The sequence below is a fragment of the Hylobates moloch genome, unplaced genomic scaffold (assembly GCF_009828535.3).
Source record: "Hylobates moloch isolate HMO894 unplaced genomic scaffold, HMol_V3 SCAFFOLD_5, whole genome shotgun sequence".
In the NCBI taxonomy this organism is placed as follows: domain Eukaryota; kingdom Metazoa; phylum Chordata; class Mammalia; order Primates; family Hylobatidae; genus Hylobates; species Hylobates moloch.
The window spans coordinates 92,768,458-92,781,248 of NW_026652280.1; positions in this window are offsets into that span (position 1 = coordinate 92,768,458).

The following is a 12,791-nucleotide window of genomic DNA, read 5'->3' on the forward strand; positions in this document are numbered from 1 at the left end:
ACAGCAGAAAAAAAAACTATTTAAAAATGGACAAAGGACTTGAATAGACATTTCTCCAAGGAAGATACGCAAATGGCCAATAAGCACGTGAAAAAATACTCAATATCACTAATCACTGGGGAAACTAAAATCAAAATTACAATGAGATATCACTGCAAACACATTAAGATGGCTATTATCTAAAACAAACATATACATGGCTGGGCACGGTGGCTCATGCTTGTAATCCCAGCACTTTGGGAGGTCAAGGCAGGCAGATCACTTGAGGCCAGGAGTTTGAGACCAGCCTGGCCAACATAACAAAACCCCATCTCTACTAAAAATACAAAAATTAGACGGGCATGGTGGCGCATGCCTGTGGTCCCAGCTATTTGGGGGAGGGGGTGCTGAGGCATGAGAATTGCCTGAACCCAGGAGGCAGAGGCTGCAGTGAGCCAAGATCACACCGTTGCTCTCCAGCCTGGGCAACAGAGTGAGACTCCATCTCAAAAAATAAATAATTAATTTTTAAAAAATTTAAAACACAGCAATAAAACAGAAAATAAGTGTTGTTGAGGATGTGGAGAAATTGAAAGCTTTTATTGTATGTGTTCTGACTCTTCCACTGACCAGTTATCCCAACCAGTCCACCCCATCTCTCTCTCCCTTTCCTCAGGCCTTTCTATTCCTTGAGACACAACAATATTGAAATTAGGCTGGGTGCAGTGGCTCACACCTGTAATCCCAGCACTTTGGGAGGCGGAGGTGGGAGGATTATGTGAGCCCAGGAGGTCAAGGCCACAGTGAGCCATGATTGTGCTACTGCACTCCAGCCTGGGCAACAAAGCAAGACCCTGTCTCCAAAAAAAAAAAAAAGAAAAAGAAAAAAAATTAGGCCAAATAATAACCCTAAAACAGTCTCAAAAGTGTTCAAATGAAAGGGGCCAGGCGCGGTGGCTCACGCCTGTAATCCCAGCATTTTGGGAGGCTGAGGCGGGCCCAGGAGGTCAAGGCCACAGTGAGCCATGATTGTGCTACTGCACTCCCGCCTGGGGAAAAAAGCAAGACCCTGTCTCCAAAAAAAAAAAAAAAAAAAAAAGTGTTCAAATGAAAGGAAGAGTCACACATTTCTCATTTTAAATCAAAACCGAGAAATAATTAAGTTTAGTAAGGAAAGCATGTCAAAAGCCAAGATAGGGTGAAAGATAGGTCCCTTGCATCAAACAGCCAAGTTATGAATGATAGAAAAAACTCTTGAAGGAAATTAAAAGTACTACTCCAGTGAATACACAAATGACAAGAAGGCAAAAACAGCCTTTTGCTAATGTGGCAAAGGTTTGCGTGGTCTGGATAGATCAAACCAGCCACAATATTCCCTTAAGCCAAAGCCTAATCTGGAGCAATTCTTTTTTTTTTTTTTTTTTTTTTTTTGAGATGGAGTCTTGCTCTGTCACCCAGGCTGGAGTGCAGTGGCGCGATCTCGGCTCACTGCAACCTCCGCCTCCCGGTTTCACGCCATTCTCCTGCCTCAGCCTCTCCGAGTAGCTGGGACTACAGGCGCCCGCCACCACGCCCGGCTAATTTTTTGTATTTTTAGTAGAGACAGGGTTTCACCGTGGTCTCGATCTCCTGACCTCGTGATCCGCCCGCCTCGGCCTCCCAAAGTGCTGGGATTACAAGCGTGAGCCACCGCGCCCGGCTGGAGCAATTCTTAAATTCCATAAAGGTTCGGAGAGTGAGGAAGCTGCAGAAGAAAAGTTGAAAGCCAGCAGAGGTTGGTTCGTGAGGTTTAAGGAAAAAAGCTGTCTCCATAACATAAAAGGGCAAGGTGAAGTAGCAAGTGCTAATAGAGAAGCTGCAGCAAGTTCTCCAGAAGATCTAGCTAAGATCATTGATGAAAGTGGCTACACTAAACAATAGATTTCCCATGTAGATGAAACAGGCTTCTATTGGGAAAAAGATGCCATCCAGGACTATCATAGCTAGAGAGGAGAAATCAATGCTTGGTTTTAAAGCTTCAAAGGACAGGCTGACTTTTTTGTTTTTGTTTTTGTTTTTTTGAGACAGTCTCACTCTGTTGCCCAGGCTGGAGTGCAGTGGCAGTCATGGCTCACTGCAGCCTTAACCTCCTGGGCTCAAGTGTGATCCTCCTGCCTCAGCTTCCCAAGTAGCTGGGACAACAGGTGCATGCCACCATGCCCAGCTAACTTTTAAAAAATTTTTTGGACTGGGCGCGGTGGCTCACGCCTGTAATCCCAGCACTTTGGGAGGCCGAGACGGGCGGATCACGAGGTCAGGAGATCGAGACTGTCCTGGCTAACACAGTGAAACCCCGTCTCTACTAAAAATACAAAAAATTAGCCGGGTGTGGTGGCGGGTGCCTGTAGTCCCAGCTACTCGGGAGGCTGAGGCAGGAGAATTGCTGGAACCCAGGAGGCGGAGCATGCAGTGAGCTGAGATCATGCCATTGCACTCCAGCCTGGGCGACAGAGCAAGACTCCATCTAAAAAAAAAAATTTTTTTTTTGTAGAATCGGGGTCTCCCTACATTGCCCAGGCTGGTCTCATATGGGCTCAAGCAATCTTCCTGCCTCAGCCTGCCAAAGTGCTGGGATTACAGGCATGAGCCACCATGTCCAGCCCAGGTTGACTCCTTTGTTAGGGGCTAACGCTGCTGGTGATTTTCAGTTGAAGCCAATGCTCATTTACCATTCCTAAAATCCTAGAGCCCCTAAAAAAATTCCACCCTGCCTGTGCTTTAATAAACGGACAAACAAAGCCTGGATGACAGCACATCCATTTACAGCAAGGTTTACTGAATATCTTAAGCCTACTGTTGAGAACTACTCCTCAGAAAAAAGATCCCTTTCAAAAGATTAGTGCTTATTGACAGTGCACATGATCACCCAAGGAGATGTGTAAGACGTACAAAAAGATTAACATGTTGTTTTCATGCCTGCTAACACAACAGCCATTCTGTGCCATTCAAGAAGTAATTTCAACTTTCAAGTTTTGTTATTTAAGAAATACACTTCATGCCAGGTGAGGTGGCTTACGCCTATAATCCCAACATTTTGGAAGGCCGAGGCAGGAGGATGGCTTGGGCCCAGGAGTTTGAGACCAGCCTGGGCAGCATGGCGAGACCCTGTCTCTACAAAACATTTAAAAATTAGCCAGGTGTTGTGGTGCATGCCTGTGGTCCTGAGGTGGCATACACCTGAGGAAGCTCAGGCTGGAGGATTGCTTGAGCCCAGGAGGTTGAGACTGCAGTGAGCTGTGATCATGCCACTGCTCTCCAGCCAGGGTGACAGAATGAGACTCAAAAAAAAAAAGAAGAAATGCACTTCATAAGGCTATAGCGATTCCTCTGATGGATCTTGTAAATTGAAAACCTTTCAGAAAGAATTCACCAGTCTAGATGCCATTCAGAACCTTTGTGATTCATGGGAGGAGGTCAAAATATTAACATGAACAGAAGTTTGGAAGAAGTTGATTCTCACCTACATGGATTGCTTTGAGGGGTCCAAGACTTCGGTGGAGGAAGGAACTACACATGTGGGAATAGCAAGAGAATTAGAAGTGGAACCTGAAGATGTGACTGAATTGCTACAATTTCATGATCAAACTTGAATGGATGAGGAGTTGCTTCTTAAGAAAATGGTTTCTTGAGATGGAATCTACTCCTGATGTAGATGATTGTGAACATTTTTGAAATGGCCTCAAAGGGCTGGGCACAATGGCTCATCTATAATCCCAGCACTTTGGGAGGCCAAGGCAGGTGGATCACTTGAGCCCAGGAGTTTGAGACAAGCCTGGGCAACATAGTAAGATGTCATCTCTACTAAAAACGTTTTGAAAAAATAAAATTAATTTTAAAAAAGAAACAACAGCAAAGGATTTAGAATATTTCATAGCCTTAGTTGATAAAGCAGTGACAGACTGGAGGAGACTGACCAATTCTGAAAGAAGTTCTTTTGGGGGTAAAACGCTATCAAATGGCATCACGTGCTACAGAGAAACCTTTGTGAAAAGAAGAGTCAATCGACATGGCAAACTCCACTGTTGTCTTATTTTAAGAAAATGTCACAACCACTCCAATCTTCAGCAACCATCACCCTGATCTGTCAGCAGCCATCAACATCAAGGCCAGGCCCTGGGCCAGCATAATGATTATAACTCAGTGAGGCTCAGATGAGGTTAACATTTTTTAGTAATAAAGTATTTTTATTTATTTATTTATTTATTTTTTTTTTTTTTTTTTTGAGACGGAGTCTCGCTCTGTCGCCCAGGCTGGAGTGCAGTGGCGCAATCTCGGCTCACTGCAAGCTCCGCCTCCCGGGTTCACGCCATTCTCCTGCCTCAGCCTCTCCGAGTAGCTGGGACTACAGGCGCCCGCCACCACGCCCGGCTAATTTTTTTTTGTACTTTTAGTAGAGACGGGGTTTCACCGTGGTCTCGATCTCCTGACCTCGTGATCCGCCCGTCTCGGCCTCCCAAAGTACTGGGATTACAAGCGTGAGCCACCGCGCCCGGCCAATAAAGTATTTTTAAATTAAGGTATGCACATTTTTAGACATAATCCTATTGCACATTAATAGACTACAACAGTATAAACACAACTTTTATATGTGCTGGGAAACAAAACAATTTGTGTGACTTGCTTTATTGCAATATTTGTGTTATTGTGGTGACGTGGAACCATACCTGCAGTATCTCCAAGGTATGCTTGTATACCCAAAAGAAGTAAAAGCAGGCATTCAGACAGATATTTGTATACCAATATTTATAGCAGCATTATTCACAAATCCAAAAGGGGGCGGCAATCCAATGTTCATCAGCAGGCAAATGGATCAGCAAAATGTGGTGTAGGCATACAGTGGATAACTATACAGCCTTAGAAAGAAATGAAATTCTTTTTTTTTTTTTTTTTTGAGATGGAGTCTTGCTCTGTCGCCCAGGCTGGAGTGCAGTGGTGCAATCTTGGCTCACTGCAAGCTCCGCCTCCCAGATTCACGCCATTCTCCTGCCTCAACCTCTCTGAGTAGCTGGGACTACAGGTGCCCGCCACCACGCCCGGCTAATTTTTTTGTATTTTTAGTAGAGACGGGGTTTCACCGTGGTCTCGATCTCCTGACCTCGTGATCCGCCCGCCTCGGCCTCCCAAAGTGCTGGGATTACAAGCGTGAGCCACCGCGCCCGGCCGAAAGAAATAAAATTCTAACATGTGCTACAACATGGGTGAACCTTGACATGCCAAGTGAAATAAGCCAGATACAAAAAAGACAAATATTGGATGATGCCATTTATATGAGGTACATAGTCAAATTCATAGAGACAGAGAGCAGGATGGCGATTGCCGAGGGGTAGAGTGTTGGGGTGATCAGACCCAACACCAGGTCATGGGGGTGACAAAGTCCGGCAGAGTCAAAGGATTGAGAAAAAGACAGTGAGAGAAAAAGGTGGGACACCGGGGGCCATCGCTATCGTATGGAGGCTGCAAAGGCCCCCAGCTCTGAGAGCCCACGGTATTTATTGGTAATCCAACAAAGAAACAGGTGGTGAGAATGTGGAGGTCAAAAGAGTACGTTCCAATAAGCACATGATTTACAGCTGTGATGGTTTAGCATTTATATAGAACATGTTCTGCTACTTAAGATAATGGGAACAGGAACCTAGCAGGGCTAGAAGCAAGCAGCCAGCAAGTCTAGACACATTCCAGAGGACATTATACAAGCCCTGCCTCAGTTTTCCTCCCAACACTCAGCTTTTTCCCAACAGTGGTGGGAGGGGAGAATGAAGTTATTGTTTATTGGTAGAATTTTAGCTGGGGAAGATAAAACAGTTCTGGAGATGGATGGTAGTGTGGCTAAACAGTGTGAATGTGCTTAGTGCCACACAACTGCACAACTAAAAACGGTAAATTTTATGTTACACACATTTTATCACAATTTTAAAACACAATCTAATTAGAATATGGTCAAAAGACATAAACACACACTTTCACCACAGAGGATGACCTGTCACCAAAGATGGATGGCAAGTCAGCACATGAAAAGATGATCGGGCTGGGCACAGTGGCAATGGCTCATGTCTATAATCCCAGCACTTTGGGAGGCCAAGGTGCAAGGATCATTTGAGGCCAGGAGTTCGAGATCAGCCCAAGCAACGTGACAAGACCCCTGTCTCTACAAAAATAAAATAAAATTCGCCAGGTGTGGTGGCGCACACCTGTGGTCTCAGCTATTTGGGAAGCTGAGGTGGGAGGATCACTTAAGCCTAGACAGCAAGGCTGCAAGGATTTGTGATTGTGCCACTGCACTCCAGCCTGGGTGACATAGTAAAACCCTCTCTCAAATAATAATAATAATAATAACATTACCAAGTGCTGGAAAGGATCCAGATGTCTCATACATTGGGGACATAACATAAATGACACAGCCACTCTGGAAAAACAGTTTGGCAGATTCTGAAAATTTAAATATACACATACCATTACAATCATACAATTACCACACAATCATACAATCTACGATTTCCTGCAGAAGTGAAAGCTGATGCTCACCCCTAAACCTGTAAGCCAATGTTCTGTGGTGAGCATGTCTACATAAACCCCCAAAGACAAAGAGAGGTGAGAGGCTGGAGACAAAGGGTGAAAAATCCAGTTTCTCAGAAGGAAACATTTAATAGGGACTTACAAACAGAAGTGGCATCTCTGGCAGCCAAGAGATGGTGGATGCCTACATCCACCTTCTTTCTGGAAAATATTCTTTAATTAGCAAGCTGTTTTTGGTAAAACATATGCAGCTGGTCATGTCTCAGACCCTCTTATGAAACAACTAGGGACCACTGGGGAAGTTAGATAAGCATCTTTATGAGGGGTTATCTATGTACAGGCATTGTTTCTCTATGAGGAGTTGGAAGCTATGGGCATTGTTTCTTGATCTTGTTGTGGGAATGGGAACGAGTTGGTACGCAGACATCAGTCATCATGGCAGTTTCGCTTCAAAATGGTGTTACTCTTGCCACGCAGCAGGCTGTTTTCCTACAACCAATGTTGGTAACAGCGTTATTGGTAATAGCTAAAACTGGATATAGCCCAAATGTCCTTCAGTGGGTGAAAGGGTAAATTAATGCAGCCATAAAACAATTTAGCAATAAAAAAAAACAAAAAACAAATTTGTCCAGGCACGGTGGCTCACGCCCATAATTCCAGCACTTTGGAAGGCCGAGGCAGGTGGATCACTTGAGGTCAGGAGTTCGAGACAAAATTGGCCAACATGGTGAAACCCCGTCTCTACTAAAAATACAGAAATTAGGCAAGCGTGGTGGCACGTGGCTATAGTCTCAGCTACTTGGGAGGCTGAGGCAGGAGAATCGCTTGAACTTGGGAGGCGGAGATTGCAGTGAGCCAAGATGGTGCCATTGCACTCCAGCCTGGGCAACAGAGCGAAACTCTGTCTCATTAAAAAAAAAAAAAAGGAAAAGAATTTGATACATAATTTGAATGGATCTTGAGGGCATGTCAGCTGATGACAAGAACCAATCTCAAAGAGCTACATATTGCATGATTCTTGAAAGAATGATATTGAACATTCTTGAAATAACAAGTTATAGTACTTGAGAATAGATCAGTGGTAGCCAGGAGTTAGGAGTTGGGGTAGATGTGACTGTGAGGTAACAAGGAAGTTTCTTTATGGCAAGGGAACAATTCTGTATTCTGATTGTGGTGGTAGCTACATGAAAATGTACGTGTGATAAAACTGTACAGTACTACACAGACACACACACACACACACACACACAAATATATATACAAACTGATGAAATCTGAATAAAGTCTCTCCTGGAGTTAATAGCACAGTTGTACCAATGTCAGTTACTGGGTTTTGACAACTATGGCTATATATTATAATTGGGTAAAGGTACACAGAAAATCTTATTATTATTATTTTTAATAGAGATGAGGTCTCACTATGTTGCCCAGGCTGCTCTCAAACTCCTGGCCTCAAGTCATCCTCCTGCCTTGGCCTTCCAAGGTGCTGAGATTGCAGGCATGAGCCACCACACCCGGCCCAAAAACCTTGAATGAAGGACTTTCTGACAACTAACAAAGAACCCAAAACGTTCTTAAGGGCAAATATTCCATATAACCCTGCAAAGATTTAGTTCTGAGAGAAGCCTAGTTGGCCAATTTACACCTTGAAATCTCTTTTAGGAAAATCTAGTGAGCATAGAGATGCAGTCATTTTGAAAAGATTATGGATTTAAAATTCACCACTTTGACCTTTGTGTTTTTTACTCTGTAAACTAAAAATAAAATTATAAGCCCCCCAATCAACTGAATGGACCCTCACCCCCTTGGCCAAGGGGATTCCCCAAGACAACCTGAAAAACAAGTTCAGGCCACTAGATGGGAAGGGAGACAGGATACCCTCAGTATACTTTCCTCCCTTTAGAGTTTAGGTGCAACTGACCAGCATTAACATTAAAATAGAGATCTTAAGACTGACAAAACAGACTCTTTATAGCAATAAGATACCAAATTCCAACCTGACTCTGGTATAGCATCATATGACAGATAATAGGGTCTAAAGGAAATACAAGTATTTTACCCTAAAATATATTTACTTGACATATTTTGGAATGGCCCTGCAAAGCCTTGCCTTGGGGAAATTTGCATTCTGTAGAGAATCCCCTTCCTTTTCCAGGTCTTTCCCTGATCTAGGAGAAATTTAACTAAGAGTCTGACACCTTTGAAGGTCTGATAAGAGACATTTACCATCTATTTACTCTGAAGCCTGCCACTCAAAGGATTCATCTACCTAACAAAAACCTTGGCTTCCACAACCACTCTTATCTTAACTCAAGCATTTCTTTATGCTGACTTCAACTCTTCAGGCAAAGCTTAACTTTTTCAACCAACTGCCAATCAGAAAATCTTTGCATCCATCTATAACCTGGAAGCATCCCACCCCCGACTTGGAGATGTCCCACCTTTCCTGGCTCAACCAATGTATACCTTACATGTTGATTTATGTCTTTGCCTGTAATGTCTGTCTCCGTAAAATGTATAAAACCAAATGGTAACCCAACTACCTTGAACCCATGTTCTCAGGACCTCCTGAGGCTGTGTCCTGGGCCAAGGTCACTAAATTATAGGGCTCAGAATAAAGTTCTTTAAATATTTTACAGTTTGACTTTCTTCGTTAATAGCTTTTAAACAGAAAATTCCACCCAGCCTTTCCAAACTGGCCAGTTTGAGTTTGAAAGGAAGGCACATGTACTAATGAATATACTTCTTGTCAGGCCTCTGAGCCCAAGCTAAGCCATCATATCCCCTGTGACCTGCACATATACATCCAGATGGCCTGAAGCAACTGAAGAATCATAAAAGAAGTGATATTTAAATGGCCTGTTCCTGTCTTAACTGATGATATTCCACCACAAAAGAAGTGAAAATGGGCCGGGCGCAGTGGCTCAGGCCTGTAATCCCAGCACTTTGGGAGGCCGAGGCGGGTGGATCACGAGGTCAGGAGATCGAGACCATCCTGGCTAACATGGTGAAACCCCGTCTCTATTAAAAATACAAAAAAATTAGCTGGGCGTGGTGGCAGGCGCCTGTAGTCCCAGCTACTTGGGAGGCTGGGGCAGGAGAATGGCGTGAACCCAGGAGGTGGACCGTGCAGTAAGCCGAGATCGCGCCACTGCACTCCAGTCTGGGCGACAGAGCGAGACTCCATCTCAAAAAAAAAAAGAAAAAAAAGAAGTGAAAATGGCCGGTCCTTGCCTTAAGTGATGACATTACCTTGTGAAATTCCTTCTCCTGGCTCATCCTGGCTCAAAAACCTCTCCCACTGAGCACCTTGTGACCCTCACTCCTGCCTGCCAGAGAACAACCCCCCTTTGACTGTAACTTTCCTTTACCTACCCAAATCTTATAAAATGGCCCTACCCCTATCTCCCTTCACTGACTCTCTTTTCGGACTCAGCCCGCCTGCACCCAGGTGATTAAAAGCTTTATTGCTCACACAAAGCCTGTTTGGTGGTCTCTTCACGCGGACGCACATGAAACTTCTAATGTGTCTAAAATGTCCACAGTCATTATTTCAAAAGAACATTCTCAGCTGGGGCCTGTGACTCACATTACCTTCCAGACTAGCTACACAGACTCAGTGTTCCTGGCTTTTCTGGATCTCTGTATTAAATATATCTCAAGAATACTGTCCTTTGTTTAGACCACAGTCCACATCCTGGCTTCTCTTTGGGCTATCGTTCCTTCATCTTGATGTCTCTCTCAGAGGTATGTGAACCACAGCAACTCCATCTTGAATAGGAGCTGGGTAAAGTGAGGCTGAGACCTACTGGTGACAGACAAGACTAGCTGGATTTCCTAGGCCGACTAAAAATCCCTAAGCCTAGCTGGGAGGGTGACCATATCCACTTTTAAACACGAGACTTGCAACTTAGCTCACATCTGACAAATCAGGTAGAAAAGAAAGCTCACAAAAATGCTAATTAGGCAAAAACAGGAGGTAAAGAAATAGCCAATCATCTATCACCTGAGAGCACAGGGGGAGGGACAATCATCAGGATATAAACCCAGGTATTTGAGCCGGCAACGGCAACCCCCTTTGGGTTCCCTCTCATTTTATGGGAACTCTGTTTTCACTCTATTAAATCTTGCAACTGCACACTCTTCTGGTCTGTGTTTGTTATGGCTCGAGCTGAGCTTTTGCTCGCCGTCCACCACTGCTGTTTGCCACTGTTGCAGACCCGCTGCTGACTTCCACCCCTCCGGATCCAGCAGGGTGTCTGCTGTGCTCCTGATCCAGCGAGGCACCCATTGCCACTCCTCATCGGGCTAAAGGCTTGCCATTGTTCCTGCACGGCTAAGTGCCCAGGTTCATCTTAATCGAGCTGAACGCTAGTTGCTGGGTTCCACGGTTCTCTTCCGTGACCCACGGCTTCTAATAGAGCTGTAACACTCACCACATGGCCCAAGATTCCATTCCTTGGATCCGTAAGGCCAAGAACCCCAGGTCAGAGAACAAGAGGCTTGCCGCCATCTTGGAAACGGCCCCTCACCATCTTGGAAGCTCTAAGAACAAGCCCCATCACCATCCCCTTAACACTGGATTCCCAGTTAGGGCATTCTCAGTCACAGAATGAGATAAGAGGTCAGCACAAGATACAGGTCGTAAAGACCTTGCTGACAAAACAGGTTGCAGGAAAGAAGCTGGCCAAAACCCACCAAAACCAAGATGGCGATGAGAATGACCTCTGATCATCCTCACTGCTACACCCCCAACAGCGCCATGACAATTTACAAATGCCATGGCAACATCAGCAAGTTACCCTATATAGTCTAAAAAGGGGAGGCATGAATAATCCACCCCTCGTTTAGCACATAATCAAGAAATAATGGGAAAATGAGCAACCAGTAGCCCTTGAGGCTGCTCTGTCTATGGAGTAGCCATTTTTTTTTTTTTTGAGACGGAGTCTCGCACTGTTGCCCAGGCTGGAGTGCAGTGGCGCAATCTCGGCTCACTGCAAGCTCCGCCTCCCAGATTCACGCCATTCTCCTGCCTCAGCCTCCCAAGTAGCTGTGACTACAGGCGCCCGCCACCATGCCTGGCTAATTTTTTTGTATTTTTAGTAGAGAAAGGGGTTCATCATATTAGCCAGGATGGTCTCGATCTCCTGACCTCGTGATCCGCCCATCTCAACCTCCTAAAGTGCTAGGATTACAGGCATGAGCCACCGCGCCCGGCTGCCATTCTTTTATTCCTTTACTTCTTAGTAAACTTGCTTTTGCTTTGCACTGTGGACTCGCCCTGAATTCTTTCTGTGCAAGATTCAAGAACCCTCTCTTGGGGTCTGGATCGGGACCCCTCTCCTATAACATCTTTCTGGTGACCACTGAAGGGACTACAGTGCGGAAACCCTAGACCCAAACCCCTTACTTACCAAGGTTTTCACCAAAAGTAAAAGTTGCTAAGAGTTAACATTGTAACATGTATTTGAGACTACTAAAGAAACAGTTCTTCTATATGTAAGGCGTGTAGGGAAAGCGAAATGTGTTTTTGGTAAAAGATTATAAGACGTCATGGGAATGTGGATTTTCTTGACTAAAGGGTTAAAGGATTGTTTTAAGTTAAACAGGATAAAGCTAAAGGTTTGAGCAAGTTTTGAAAAGTTTATGAAAAATGAATCTTGTAAAAAGAAATTATTTGTGTGAACATATTGGTTAAAGTTAAATGGGTATTATTCAGTTTTTCCATAAATTAAGCATTGGACTAAAAGTACAACAGGTTTTTCTTAGAACACTAATCTGCTCTTTCACAAAAAAAGTAAAGGGTTAATGAAAGGTTTGTGAAAGTCTTACCTATGGTCAAACTAATTGAGTATTCCTAATTTATGCAATATAGTTATTTGCATAAGTGCAAATAAGTATCTGTTTTCTTTTGCAACAGGACACAATCGGAGAAACTGTTATCAAGGCTTTGACTGGAATGGCATGTTTTCTTTTAAGGAATTAAACTTAACTTATAGAGCCAATAGAAGCCCCTTGGGGAACTGGCCTCATACCTTGCCTACACAGTCCTTGTACAGGGTTTCTGACCTGTGGTAAGTAAAGAATGTCACTTTCTAACAGACCCAGGAACTCCAAGTTATCTTGGAACCTCAAGAAGAGAGGAATTTACCCAACTCATAGGTATTTGAGGGTACAAACCCATGGCAAAAATCTTATCTAAGATTCCTTCTTTGGAACAGAGTTCCAGGAAAGCCAATTTAAAAAGAGCTTATGTGGCT